The 15,528-nt window shown below is 42.5% G+C and overlaps 1 protein-coding gene across 11 annotated transcripts in view; it reads right to left on the bottom strand.

Moving 5' to 3' along the window:
- Window positions 1–15,528, bottom strand: part of EBF1 (EBF transcription factor 1) — a 376,175-nt gene that overhangs the window by 282,277 nt on the left and 78,370 nt on the right. The gene's annotated exons all lie outside the window — the stretch shown is intronic.

The following is a 15,528-nucleotide window of genomic DNA, read 5'->3' as shown; positions in this document are numbered from 1 at the left end:
TTTGGTGCACTATCAAAGGAGAATATGCACAATTACCTAAAAAAAACTATTAAAATAGTTCACTTTTTTCCAACTACATGTGTTTATAAAGCTGGATTTTTTTCATATGATTTAGCCAAAGTAACATATAGCAAACTATGCACAAGCAAATGTGAGAATCCTGCCTTCTATTAAGGCAGACATAAAAAAGATTTGTAAAAGTGTAAAGCAATGCCAGTCTTCCCACTAGATATTTTTCTTTCAAGAAATAGGGTGATTTCCCATTTTTACAATACACTGCATATGTTAACATAACTTATATTAACGTATATTAACTTTTGTTAATAGCAAACATAGGTTTGCTATTGTCATTTTAAAATAACTAATAAATAAATATTTTTCAAGTTCCCATTTTCATTTATAAAACAGTGAGTACAGATAGATACAAACCATATTAACAAAAGTTCTTTGGAGTCTCAATAAATTTTTAAGAGTATAAAGTCTTACAGTTTGAGAAGCACTGGCGTAGCATTGAAAAGACTGGGATCTGTAGTTAAGAGAGACCCATACACTACAACTCAGCCATTCACTGGCTGGATGACCCCTTGCACGAGTCATTCATTCTCTCTGAATCTCAGTTTCCTTGTCTGCAAAAATAACGGTGTTCTTCCACCGCACAGGGCTGTGATGAGAACTCCATGAGGTAAAGGCTATATTGTCCTTAACGCATTATACAGTCTTAGTAATTACTAGCTGTTGGTATCACCTTCACCTTGTCCTTTTTGGACAACTTATTAAGTGGGTACTGTTGAGAGTTGTTCAGAGTTCGAAAGAGAGGAGAAACTGCCCCTCAAAAGAGAGATGAGGGTGGCCCCTCCTCATGGATTCGACGGCCACAGGCTGCTCCGTCTGAGCCACAATTTACCACAAGATTGCCTGACCGTGTACCAGGGCTTAACTCACTTCTCACCAACTGGTACTAGGAGAGTAGGAGCCAGATACGGGAGGAAATTCCATCACTTCCTGGCCATCACAGTCATTTCCACTATCAGTCACCAGCTTGTGTGTGTGTGTGTGCGTGTGCGTGTTTAATGCGAGGTGGATGCTCAGAGTCGACTAAAACAATTACCACCAAGTCAGCTTTGTGATAGTTTCAGGGCTCAAACGCAACTGACATATATCATCTTCCAAACTTTTCAGTCTTAGGAAAACACAACCAGCCCTATAGAATGAGATGAGAGGAAAAAGAAAAGAAATCCCCCCACCTTTTTTTTTTCTTCCTTCTCATTTTCCATTGACGCTTTAAGTCCTGTGGGATAGGGACCCAAACTACAAAAATGATCATTTCTCAATTTTCCCCTATTACTTTTTTTCCATAACTTGAAAACATACAGCTCTTTCCACTGGCTTCTTTTCTAATTCTACTTTCTACTCCTGTGCCAGTGCAAAAAGAATTTTGCCAACGAAAGTGCTATAAACAGCCATGCCCTGGCTGCAAAAGGCAATATGCCGTCAGTCTGACATATACCTTGCTTTTCCGCTCATTGTCAACACTGTGATTGATGGTGCAGTTCATTAATGTGGGACGATTGTCAGCTTTTCCTGAATAAATATAAAAAGAAACAAAGAAATCCCCACCCTTTTCAAGCCTGAGTGAATTATTTCCTATTTTCCAGGCTTAGGTTTAAGGATCCATAGGGCATTTGTCTCAAAGTAAATAATGAACCTACCCTTTAATGGAAGAAATTTTGGTTTGGGTTCAGGGGTTGAAATACTTTATGTATATATATATAGAAAAGGAGGAAGGAATGCTATTCAAAAGGGTGAAGTAATTTGGGCACCTAAAACTACACTTCCTTTACGGCAATATTTCATCTTTACTATATATAGTCACGTACAATGCAAGAAATTATCACCTTTGGAAACCTGTGAAGTAAAAATGATCTGTCAGGTGCGGAGCTGCATGTAACAAGAGTCACCAGGAAAGAAAGTGGTGGCCTGGACGGATATTTAGGGGACGAATTCACAGCTGGATAGGAAAGTTGATTAACGTCAACCCACATCAAAAGAAAGTTTCATGGAAATTACCAACATAGATTTTCCTTTCAATTCCTGTACTCAGAATGCAAGTTAGGAATGTTTTCATTGCCAGACACATCTACATATATAAGCTGAAGAAAGGTCAGGTGGTCACCTCTAGGTCCCCTTTGCCCTTTTATGAGGAGGCATCCCCTCTGTGACTTTTCTCTGCACTGACATCCTTATCTTTCTGCTGGTCTGAACCGTCCTAGTTGGATCTTTGCTAACTCCGTCAGTCACGGGATCAGCAACCACCACTGGGTGTGTCTAGCTTTTAGCTTTGGCGAACAAAAAGCAACAACTGAAACAGAAACATCCTCATCCACGCGGTGCTCACGAGTTGATGAACATGAAGCGTTTCGCCCTGGGCATTCTGTTCCTGCACAGATCTTCCTGGGTGGTAATGTGCTAATGACAATAATAATTTATTCTGAAGATGTGCTAAATTTCTTGAGTCGAATTGCGAAGTATTTTGAATACCACTGCAAGGCACGGGGAACTGAGAACTGTAGGAAAAACTGGCACTCTGCCACCGCTTGGAGATCCAATCTGATCCTAATAGAAGGTGATTATTGATGACTCACCGCAGACCCTGGATGATGACTCTTGAAATGACAGCTTTCCTGGGTCTCGTGCATTCTTGGGGCATATCTGCAGGGCTCTGTTTTCAGGAAGTTCTCATTCTTCATGATGTAGGTAAAGGGACCCAGACCCTAACTACAGCTCACAGTTGCTAAGCCCTCAGCACATGCCAGGCACAGTACTGGGCACAGTTCTCTCCTTCAATCTATGCTCCAACTCTGCTAGGTCTGAACCATCATTACTCCCATTTTAAAGATGAGGAAGACAGGGGCTCAGATTACACAAGCAGCTTATCCATATGAGCAAGTGATACAGCCAGGATGCTCACCCAGCCCTGTCTGACTCCAGAGACAGAACTGTGAGCCACTAAGAGACGTAGCTTCTAATAAAGTCCGAAATGTTGGGAGAGTTTCTATCAAGGGAAGAGCAATCTCCCCTTGGCTTTTAAAATGCTTGATAAAGTGATAGCCATCTGATCTCTCACGTCCTCCTCACCCCAACTACGTTAAGTCAGCAGAGCAGATAATATTATGTTCATTGTACAGATGAGAAAAGGAAAGTCCAGAGAGGCCAAAACACTGTCTTAAGGCTCAACAGCCATAACCAGAAGAGGTGGGACTGGAAGTTGGGTCTTTCCAGTCCACTATTTTATTTTGCTATAAAGTGGCAAAACGAAAAAGCAAATGAATAAATCATTGAAGCCTATCAAAGTCACGTAGTGGAAAGGTAGTTGTTGCCATATTTCATTTTGCAACTGCTTACCTTGGTATATAATGAACACCATGTTTCGCTACTAGCTACCCAGTGCTTTGGAATTCTCCAGATCCACTGTCTGTCATGTTATCTCAATGGCTTCAGCTGATCCTGGATTTTTTAGGAGGAGGCAAGGCTGAGAGTCCTAAGAAGTTTGAGGCCAAAGTGGCAAAGCTGCTTAAAATCAACAGCCAGACTCAACACAGAGAGAAACCCTGCCAGTAAGTAGCCGGTCAGCAGTACATCCGCCCATACTTCTTAAATAGTCACAGTGACGCTTCCAGCATGTCATAAAAATCCGTTGTGGGAAATGGGGACTTTAAAAGACGGAAAAGTGCCCTCCTACAAACTCCAGGCTTCACATGTCACGGGCACCCAGGGGCTGCACTACAGGGCTCCCGTGGCCTCCTTGCAAATTAAGACGGATGTATTTTCTGGAATCTATCAGGCCCAGGCCTTGACATTCATTCCGAGTACTCCACCAGGGAGGAAATAAGCCACAAGAGCAGTAAATATCGCAGTCACATCTCCTAAGTGTCCCTAACTGATAACACCGCTCACCTCTAAAATTTTATGATGCCAGAGGATGCAACTTCACCTACCACCCCTTTGACTGCACGAACCCAGCTCACGGCAGTTCGCAATGTGTGGGCCCTTCCCCTAAATATTACCAAGCAGGCCAGCGTGTGCACTTTTTGCTTCTTAGAGACGTGCCGAGTTGTGGGCCAACGGGGGATATGATGAACCAACACCGACAATGTCCATACAGTGAATTTATTCTGTATTCCCAAGGCCTCTTCCTTCCTATTTTCTCCCCAGCAAATTGAAAATTATATTTGTAACCTGATTTCAGAGCACTCTGACTGTGCATTTCTCGGAGCCATTAACTGCGTTTGGATAGGGTTTTATATTTCTTTCCTGTACATTTATTATAGGATATCCACAACAGAGAAGAAATTAAAGATCAAGGAATACCAGACTTGTGCCTGCTTTTTCCCTCTTCTGCATAAAAGGAAATAGAACATCAACTGTTGAAATAAAACATTCAAAAAAATTATGAAGATGGAACACATTAGTTCCTTAACCTTTTGTGGGCTGTGAACCCTTGTGAGAATTTGATAAAGCCTCACCTTGGGAAAATGCTTATTGCTTAATTTAAAATGTCCCATTCATTCAAAAAGTTTCACGGCCTCCCGCTGAAATCTAGTCTTGAATTGCCTATAGGATAAGAATCCCTGAATTATCAGCCCCAACATCATGGAAAATCAGTTCATCTAACTGACTTGTTTTAGATGCTAACAGTCATTGATGGCATTTACGGTTTAGCATTGCAAGTGCAATGGCTGTTTCAATCTTACCGGAACCCACACCTCTTGACCCCTCTCTTCCTCTCTTCTTCACTGGACGCATTACTTGGTTTCTGCATGATCATGTAAAGGAGAATTGAATTAACACTATAGAAAAAGCTGCTTTTGCGTCTCCGCCACTTAAGATGCAGACCTTGAGAGAGGAGGCTTCAGCATCGAGAGGAAAAGAGTGTGCATTCTCAGGGCAATCAAACTGGAACGGTCACACTTGCAGGAGATAACTGAGGCTGAAGGAGAAGGCAGGCTCTTTGGGGAGCTGGGTGATACCACAAAGGAACTGTGAAATGATTTCCACTGGAGAGGTTAAGGGGCTGACACCATGAGTCCTTCACCAGTGTCCCGGGATGGTGCCAACTGTGTCCATTTTTACAATCTAATTTTACAATAGATTAACTTGGAAAAGGCCGAATGGCAAAGAGGCTGTATGGGGCACGTAAGTGGAACCAACCAGTTCAGTCATTAGTGAGTGCAGTACTTTTATTCTCTTAGAGAGAGAAATATGTCAAGAGCCATAATCATCAAATCACAAAGCAACCAGGGACTCTGTTTCAAGTCGTACCACTTTTAATGCTGTGCAGAAGTTAGGTTTGCAATTGCACAAACTCATATGAACAATCATAGTCAGGTCCAAAAAGGCCCATCGTGGATTCTCACTCACGATGACTTCAAACACAGAATCGATTGGTCAGACTTATATCCAACCATACCCAGCTACACCCAACACGTAAGAATGTTTGGCTCCTAAATGAAGCAGGAAAACCACTCCAATTTCTATTCTCTATCAAACAGAAGGTTTCTGTTTAATTTGTTCTCTGCCTTATAAACCCACACAAATGAGTCTGACTTGCAGAATTCTGTTTTTAAAAACTCTTCATATTTACATATGCTTTACTTCTCAAAAGAATGTCACCTTCCTATTAATGCAACACTTAACAAAGGCAATGTCAGAAACATGCCATTGGTGGGGGCTTTGTTTCTCACTTGCCATGTTTTGATTGGGATCTGTGTTAATTTAGGTGCCCTCATTGTGAGACAACTGAAAATTATCATTGTCAATACAGTTTCCTAACAATCCCAGAACCCAGGCAATTAGGTATAAATTAGTCATTGTCGGCAAAATAAAGAATGTCGTCTAATGTCTCAGATGAATACAAGAAACAGCTGGAAAAGGAAGGGAGGGAGCTCAGAGAGAGAAAGAGAAAGCAGATCCAGAACTTCTTTATGGGGTACAAGTAAAAGGAAAAACTTTTTATGCCTAAATAAAGACATCAAAAAAAAATGCCTCAAAAATCATTATCCAATATACTTTTAGCGAATTCCTAAAAAGAGCTTTTCTGAAATGCTTTTGGATGACTGTTTATACATTAAAACCAACATTTAAATTGTGCTACAAAGCTTACTGTGCACTGCGTAAGCAGTTCTAAGACCTCTAGAACAACACGGCTTTGGGTTTAATCCACTGAAAACACACACTCTGCACATGAAAATTCTGTTCGCTTTGGTTGGGAAAAAGTGAGGAATGTGCTTGTCTCCAAGTTAGAAGAAGGTCAAGAAAGTATTTTTAAAATATATTCCTCCAGGAACGACCAAGTAGCCAGGGCCCCTGTGTGCACCTGAGAGGTTTGCCAGCCAAGATGCAGATCGATTTCTGAAAGAAGCATTCATACCTTAAGTATGCATTTATGCTCCCCCCAAAATGCACAGTTTCAACTTTTTTTTTTCTCAAAAGTAGGAGTTCAGAAATGAGGGGAGTTGAAAACACATAAGTTCTGTTTGTTTAAGCCAACGTATCATAAGATGTTAAGGAAAGAAAAACTTTAGTGATCAGATAGATCTCAGTTATGTGACAAATGTTGGCATTGATTTTACAGGTCACTTTCTCCAAATTGGAAAGCAACTCTCTACCACGACGTTCCGTGAGGACAACGATCCATTTAATGATGACACAGGAGACAGATTTTATTCTATAATCTGTAAGAACAGCTTCATGGTCACCACTTTTCAGAATACGACTTCACCTGACAGTCTGAATAACTCATCAGATTTCCAAACATAAGAATAAGGGACCATTTCTACTAAAACAAGTAGTACCAGCAAAAACCAAATAAAACGAGACTGATAGAAGTATAAGTCAAAGTTTTGACCCAGAAATGTTTTGTCTAGGAATCTATTGTAGGACTGAAATCAGAGTGGCAAAGATAGTCAACACAGGGACATTTATGGCCGTGAAAAACTGGAAATAACCTAAATATCCAATAATGAGGGAATGGTTAATGAAACAGTAAATCACTATTGAAATATTTTCCAAATATGCCTAGATGACATAGAAAAAAACCTCATGACATCATATTAATACAGGTTACAGGATTTAAAGCCGTATATACAGATGGTGAGGTTGTACTGGTTTGTAGTTAATCGTACTCCTCAGTTTACGACCCATAATAATCACTAGAATCCTTCTTCAAAATTATATATGCATGTATCTTATAATATATGTGTACTTTATTCTAGTTAAGAAACAGAGAGAGACAAAAAAGAAAATTGAAAGAAAAGGAAAAGAAAAAAAAGGAAATATATTCCAAATGCATACCTGTGAATTATTTTAATTTCCTTTTTAAATGTTTTCATAGAGGCCAAGTTTCCTGCAACATGTAGTATCAGCAAAAGGACGTTTAAAAGAAGTGGAAAATGGCGTTTCTCAGTTTAAACTCTAGATAACATGATCTCTTTTAGACATGAGAACTGTAAACTGCTAGCAACAGAAGGTGATCTCCACGTGGGCTTCCAGGTTGCTCCAGGGGTCTCAGGACCGCTGTGCGGCTGAGAGGGAGGACCGAGCCAGTGGGATGGTACCCCCGGCTCATTCTCCTCGACTACAGCAGCTTTGCCTTTATTTATTCTCTCTGTATTTTTTAATTTTCTGTCAAATCAAGCCCTCTTCAATTTACAGATCAGGAAACCACCACCAGAAAAGGTAAGCATCTTGTCTAAAGTCACAGAGCTTGTTTTAGAGGAAGATCTCGGATTAGAACTCAAATATCCCTAAGTCAGATTATTCTTTATCCATGATACGGTTCTGTCTGTCCATGGAAGAGCACAGGCTTTCAGATAATTGCTTCACAGTGGTTAAGAGACCCACACAAAACCACCCCCATTTTCTTGCACAGTCCCCTCCCCCAACCCTGTGACTACAGAACTTAAAAAAGAAGCTCTGATTGAGAAATGTCACTGGAAGTAAGTTGAAAATGTCCGTCTTGGTCTTAAAGCATCTTCCTCGAAAATGATCACTTGCCTTCCCTGATCTTTAGAGTAATAAAATTTATAATACAAATATGAAAAAGGGGGCTGGTCTATCGAGGACAGCTTCCTGTTATCCATGAGATAACCATTTTATACAGCACATATAAAACTAGCAAAAAAAGATAGTGTAAGGATTAAGTAGTATGTGATATTAGTACCGCTGACACTTGCTTTTCCATGCAAAAGAAACATGCGGGAAACCTCAAAAGCATTTCATTTTGTCTTCAAATAACCTGTGGTTGGGTTTTTATAGAACATCAGAACTTTCTCCCACTGCAGTTATGTGCTGCCTAACCAAAAACCTAATATTCAGACAGTCTTCAGAATATTAACTATTATCCCAAAATACCAAATACAGGTACATTCAGATATTCAGTTAATGCTAGAATCATAGTTGAATGATGATACCTGGTAAGCAGGCAAGTACATGGCCCAAAAGAGTAAAGACTAACCATTGAAACAAAAGACGGAAGACGTGCCAGGCATAGGAAGAGCAAATTTTCAGTAAGGTATCTGACCAAAAAAATGTCACGACATCCTTGCGCATGAAATGGATGTGAGTGGGTGGGTGGATAGACATGGACAGAGGAAATGCAGTTTGCAGGATTCAAATCTGCATCAACAACCTTCCCTAGAGAGGTTACCAAAACTTTGTTTGCAAATGCAAAACCAACCTCTGCTCATACACGACACCTCCAGTATCCTACCTGTCAGTTACTTGCAGGCTGTTTCTTCATGTGTTCTATTGTTCCAAAAATTATTTATCTTCTTGCAAGCAAAGAGGAAATGGTCTATGCTAGGTTTAAAACCCCGGAAAATACTCCCCCAGAAGCATGACTACTTTGCATCTTTGGGACAGCTAAGATCAAAGTGATTTAAAATGTTTATTTTTAAAGTAAACCATTTACGCTGATCTTTGAAAAACCCCTTTTACCCTTTAAGAACTGTATTTGTCCCCACATATTTTTTAGAGACATACCAAAATCACACTCTATATTCAGGATGGCACTCGCAGGACCGGCGCGCCTGCTTTATCTGACACAATCTCAAAGTCAGCTCTACGGAGAGTGGACCCCAAGGAGGGCAGGAAAATGAATCAGGTTGGACCGCGAGCAGCAGGGCCACCAAGCCCAGGAAGGGGCTGATGGGTGCCACGCGGCTCTCTGATTGAAAAAAGCTGCCAAGAAACAATGCTGAGGGGGGAAATCACAAACACCATTTCTCGGGATCACTTAGGAAGGAAAACTTCATGGATCTCCAGCTCCTGCTCACAGAGTAGGAAGTCACAACTCCAAGTCCAGTTCTTTCCAAATTGCAGACACACACCACAAAATAGTAGCTACCAACTGCCACCAAGGGCTTGGGGCACTCGGTGAGCCCCTCTCCTCTTCCTTTTACAATCTGGAGGACAATTTGAATTGCATCTGGGTCCGTATAGGAGGGAGTTCTCCCAGCATCCCCCCCCCACCCCGACTTCATTTCGCATCTCAAACACAACCCTTCTTTTATGAAAACCCAGCTTAAATATTAATGTGTGTTTTCTTAAGGAAGTGGAAGGCAAATCAACTTCCTGGTACCCAGGGTATCTGATTTCTAAAATGGTCTAGTGCTGATTGTCACAGCTCCACCAGATGTGAAGGGTGAAGCTCTGTAAAAACGGAAAGGCTGGCTTTCAGGCTCACTGCTGTGCGGGTCCCACGCCTCCCCGAGCCGCATCCTCTGACAGTATATTTTTGTTAGCTGGCTGCCGGAAGCCCTCAACTGCCCGAGTTGTTTTGGGATTCTATAAGGACCTTCCCAGCCCTGCTGTCAGCCCAGACATTAAGAGCATGTTTGTGTTGGTAAGTTTTGGGGGCTGGTTAAAACAACAAGTATTATCATCAGCATTCCCGCCTCAGCAGAATGGAAGCGGGTGGGGTCCAAGAGCCCTGCTCCAAAGTTCGCCAAAAAGCCTATTTTGAGAAAACCTTTGTTCTAAACTCTCTTGTTTACCTCCTGCACCAAGAAACAATGTCTTTTGTTACCAGCCCCCTCCTTCTTTGACTGCTGAGTTTGTTTACTGACATTTTCAACACCAGGCAACACAAAGAGTATTTCCTCATATTAATTCCAAATGTCACAAAGAACAAAAATTGGTTCCAAAGAAGCCTGTCTAACTAGATGAGATGCCCTCAGTTAAGAAAAAAAGAAGATGAAAATAAATCTTGCTCTTTAATGTAGACCCCATAACCTTAGGGATCTGATTCTTGGCTTTTCCTGCTCTGTCACCCGAAAGCTGCCTGGCTTAGCCTCGCTCTAACCAGGCCAGCCAGGCTGGGCCACAGTGACTCCAGCCTCTGCTCAGAAAACGCTGATTTGTGATGTGAGGAACATTAAACTCCCATGTAAGCTAGAATCCACGATGCTCCCCAAGCAACTGCTAAGCTTTAAAAAAAAAAAAAAATGCTGATTATAGAGAGGTCATACAAGTTACCGGAGGCTGCCCCACAGATAATTTATTGGTTTTCAAATTCATTTCTTCTGCAAATATTTGTTGAGCACCAGGCTGAGCACAGGGGATGCTGTGCTGAGCCCCAGCAGACGTTGTCCCTGCCTGCACTGAGCTTACAGACTAAAGGAGGAGGCAGACACAGATCAAGTGTCACCTAAGAAGCGCCGTGACTGCTCAAGATGGGCACTCAGCAGAACAGCAGCCCAGCGTTGTGAGAGTAAACATCAAAAAGCCGGGCCCATCTGAGGGCTCGGAGAGGCTTTCCTGGAAGCAGGGTTTGAAGGATGAGGAGCAAGTAAGTAGGCATAGAGGGTGGGTAGGCCCTCCAGGCAGAGGGATCAAACTGTAGAAGGGCCCCGAGGCGGGAGGGAGCCTGAGTGTGGCTGGAGGGCTGAGAATGTGGGCCAGTGAGGTGGGGGAGGGGGGTTCATTCCACCACCACTGTGGACTGAATTCCGATGGACTCATCCAGTGAGACCCCACTGGAGCTTAGCACCCACTGCATCCCTATTTCCCGCATAACTTGTCAAGATCTGCTCTAAACTAAACGTATCGCACTCCCCGTCCCATGCACACCTCTCTAGCTCACAAACCTCCCAGTCAAAGGTGCTGGATTTTAATGAGTCTTCAGAGTTTGAAAAAAGAGTAGACGCTTCTCTCATTTGAAAGGTACGTCTCTCTTTTAAGCCAGTCTAATATAGTGACAAGGATAGGTCCAGATCCAGATGTAAAATTTCACAATTAATCCCTTCCTTTAAAGATTAACACCAAGATTATTTTAAATTGTGGTTATGTTGACCATATTCCATGCACAGTAAAATTAAGTTCTGTAAGAAAAAGAGACCATCAGTGAGAGAATCACCAGAAAGAGAAAGAAAAGCTAACAACTTCACATTGTCTTAACAATTTCTGCTCCAAATCTCTTAGGATTCATGATCCATGCATTTTACCACCTCACGTTGACAAGAAAGGGATGCTGAACTAAGGTTACGTGGTGGCCAAAAGATTCAAAAGTACTGTTTATTTTTTATTTTGTTTCCATTTCAAAATGTTATGCATTTTTTATTTCCAAACTAGAGTTCAGTTCTCTTTTATTATTATTATTGTAGTACAGTCAATTACAATGTGTCAGTTTCTGGTGTACAGCACAATGTCCCAGTCAAAAGCGGTGTTTAATAGTGATCACAGCACATGCAGGAAAAAATGTAGAAAACAAGCATCTTTCTCTAGTAACTATGTTAGCAGATCTATAAAATTAACAGAAATAAGGAAGCTCAATCGTATTATAACTAAAAATAGCTATGATGTTTTCAACGGTCCCAGCTATGCCACATGATATTCAATGCCTTCCAAAGAGCCCCAGTTAATCCACTAACATCCTTGGACTTAGACTCTTAGAATCACCACCACGTTCATTTTCCAGACAAATCAAGAGGAGCCTGAGTTGACCAAAATCTCTTGCTGACCCCAAATATCTGTTTTCTCCTTCATCTGAAGTGATAATGTTTTCCTTTTTGATCTGAGCACATGACTGCCCAGAATAAAAACCATGTTTCCAAGACTCCCGCTTTAGGAAGGTAACCACGTGACCAAGTTCTGGCCAGTGAGAGGCAAACAGAATGCCACATCTACCGTCTTGTGCTGTAAGAAGAAAGGGGGCAGCCCTACCACAGGTTTGCTTGGTTTTCTTTGGAGGGTCAGGACACAATTTCCCTTACTTGCATCTAAATCCAACCATGACACAGGCACACAGAGAAGAGTGTGATACTTGGAGCAAATGATGTAACCTCTCTCAGTTTCCCAATCTCTAAAACAGGATGGGCAATACCCGTCTCAGAGTATCATGTGAATTACATGAGATATGCTAAAAATGCAACGCTTAGCACAGCCTCTGGTATATAATAAGCCCCAGTAAAGGTTAGCTTACCGCCACCATATTCCTTGCACAACAGAACTCATCTGAATTTCACTGAATTCTCTGTAACCAGCACCAAAGCTCCAACATCTAGTTGGCTGTACTTTAAGTTAGGACACCACTGAAGTTTCAGGGGCGCATCTTGGATCTTCAACATCCTTCTAGAGATAACACTAACTTGGTTTAAGTGGACCCAAAGCACCTGCAGGGAACTGTAATGTCCATGGGTCCCTGAACTTCGGCAGCCGTAGGACCTAGCTGTTTCCCCTCCAGACTGCCTTCTGCTGCATCTCCACTTCCAAAGAACGTCTCCCCTAGACTGGCCAGCCTTCTACGCCCCAGCTCAGGAGCACTGACACTGCCTAAGCTCCCGTGGGTTTTCTCTCCCCACCACGCCAACCCTCACATTAACAACACATTCTTCTCTAAGCACTGGGGACAGTGGCTATTTATCCCACATCTCTGTGTCCAGCCACCTGAAATCATGCATGAAGACATCTTAGACATTTAGAGGAATTACATCTCAGCCAGGAAGGCAGATTCTGAAGTTAGCATAGAAGGCAAAAATCACACATACTCAAAACTAGCCTTGAACATCACTTACATCATCCATAAAGCACCACATATATGGATGCATGTTCACAACCCACAAAAATTTGAGAACCACTAAGAGGGACTAAGGAAAAGTCTCTATGCTCATATCTAGGTGTTCAAACCATCCTGCCTTTCAGAAAGTTATTACAGCCCTCACGAGTCTGGGGATGGTGGAGACTCTGACACATTCCTCCTTTCCTCTCTGGTATTAAGCACATAAAATCTCAATAGAGACTACCAGATGTGTTTTGTGAGACGAGAATTAAGTGAGACAATGTCTGTGAAGACATTCTGCACAGAACCCAGCACCTAGCAGGTGGATCAGAATTTCCTGGATTTGAATTTAGTGCCTGCTTGATTTGATCGACAAACACATGGTTCTCTGAAAAACTGGAGAGAAGAAGTGACCAGCAGCTCTCCCACCCTCCAAGCTGGGGTTTCCAGCTGTGGCCCCACGGACCAGGCATCAGCTTTGGTTAGTTCCTGAATCACCTGGATCAGTTAAAGTGTGAGCATCACGTGACTCCCACTCTGACGGTGACGGCTTATCTTGGGCAAATTTCAAGGGTCTGCTCTTTCTTCCAATAACACAAGCTTTTAAAAGCAACACTGAGGCAAACAAAACACACATGATTCCCCGAAGGTCATCACTTTTTCCTGAAGAACACAGGTACCGAGGGCTGTGTGCCCAAGACTGGGACACCAGATGTCAGGGTCACCATTTCTGGGGCACAGGCGGGAGCAGCTGGGCACACACCCACTGCCAACGAAAACCTGAGCTCAAGGCTTAAGATCCATTTTTAGCTTCATCCTTACATCTAAACTGACCTGGCTGGAGGGCTCACCAAAAAAGCAGCCCCTCCGTGACCTTTAGGTTGATCTAAGAAGAAGAAAGGACTACACCAGTGGTAAGTCTGTAGACCTTCACCCACAGAAAACCACACACACACTTAGAGGCTGCCTTAGAGGGAGAACCCGGCTCAAATTCTCTACAGCAACATGTCCACTAGAAACATGCTGCAAGCCACCAGCGCATGCCACACGTCATTTAAATTTTAAACAGCGAAAGTAACCAGCTAAATTAATTTTAATAAATATATTTTGTTTAACAGCGTATTGACATTATCATTTCAACCTGTAATCAATATTTTTATTTTTTTTTCTGTTTTCATGAATCTGTTCTATTTACTGTAATCAATGTTTTTAAAATACCGGTACATCTTGCAGTCTCCAAAACCCTGTGTGCACGCAGTACTGATTGCACGTCTCAGTGGGAACCAGCCCTTCTGCAAGTGCCCGGTAGCCGTTGGCTACCTGGCAGCTGCCACGCGGAACAGTGCCACTCTCAGAGAAAGGTGACAAAGCAGCAACCCAAAGAATTATTTTGATTTGGCTTTGATAGTGATTTAATGTGTTAATTACTTGTCATCATTGAAAATCGGACTTCACATTAAAATACCAATTTCTGGCTCCTGTGGAAAGGTCCAGTCAGGTCACCCTGGGTTCCGATGCTTCAACAGCAACACGCAGACGGAACTGCGGAGCAGCTGCAGCCCCTCCGTTTAAAAGAAGCATCCGCTTTCCAGGTGCCTCCGTCCCTGTCTCCCCGCCGCTGTCCCCACTGCGTCAGTTCCTTAACGTTTCCTGCCTCCGTCCACAGAGGTAACATTAAAACTACTGGCTTGTTCAATGCGGTGCATTTTGAAAAAGAAATGCATTTGTGGATCGCGCTTTATTTGTTTTCCTCCCATTTGCCACTTATGCTATCATGAACCCTGAATTTAAATGGGGTCATATACACAGAGAAGAAACAAATCCTTGCTTATGGATTCGGGAGAAGACGGAAATCAGCCCGGGAAAGGAAGTGATCCTGTTTACTGTTTTTCAAGTAACTGAAGACATAAGACTGAAAAGGCTTAGAAGCATTAGAACTCCTAAGATATTCAACTACATCACTAAAAGGACCTCGGTCTCTAAAAATACTGGCATAGATCAACATTTTTCTCTCCGTGTTCCTTATTTCCCGCATGTGGCTACTCACCCATTAGGTCTCCTCCCTGAGACCCATTTCCTCTCTCCCCCACCCCTGTCAGGACCTCCTGGAAGGGGCCGCAGCCCCTCCCGGCACCTCTCACTCAGCTCTCCCCCTTTGATCTCTCTCTCCCTCACACTGGACATTTACGAGAGTCCTACCACTTTTCCCTGCTACCCGTTTTCTCTCTTTATCAAAATCATCCAGAGCCACACCTAGATTTCTTCCAGGGTCTCAACTGAAGGTTCAGGTCCTTCCTTCAGCTCACCTACTGGTTCCCTCCCATCAGGCCATTGACAACACAAGTATAATACAATGGCTTCAACGGTGAGGGGCGAGTTAGCTTCTAAAGTCAGAGTGTAAGATAAAAATTACATCCAGTCAAAATAAGGCTTGAAAGTCACAAATCACACGTGGCATGTGTTATACATGCGTT

Source organism: Vicugna pacos, chromosome 3 (genome assembly GCF_048564905.1).
Source record: "Vicugna pacos chromosome 3, VicPac4, whole genome shotgun sequence".
Classification (NCBI taxonomy): Eukaryota; Metazoa; Chordata; class Mammalia; order Artiodactyla; family Camelidae; genus Vicugna; species Vicugna pacos.
Note: the sequence above shows the minus strand (reverse complement) of the source record. Positions and strands in the feature narration are given on the sequence as shown.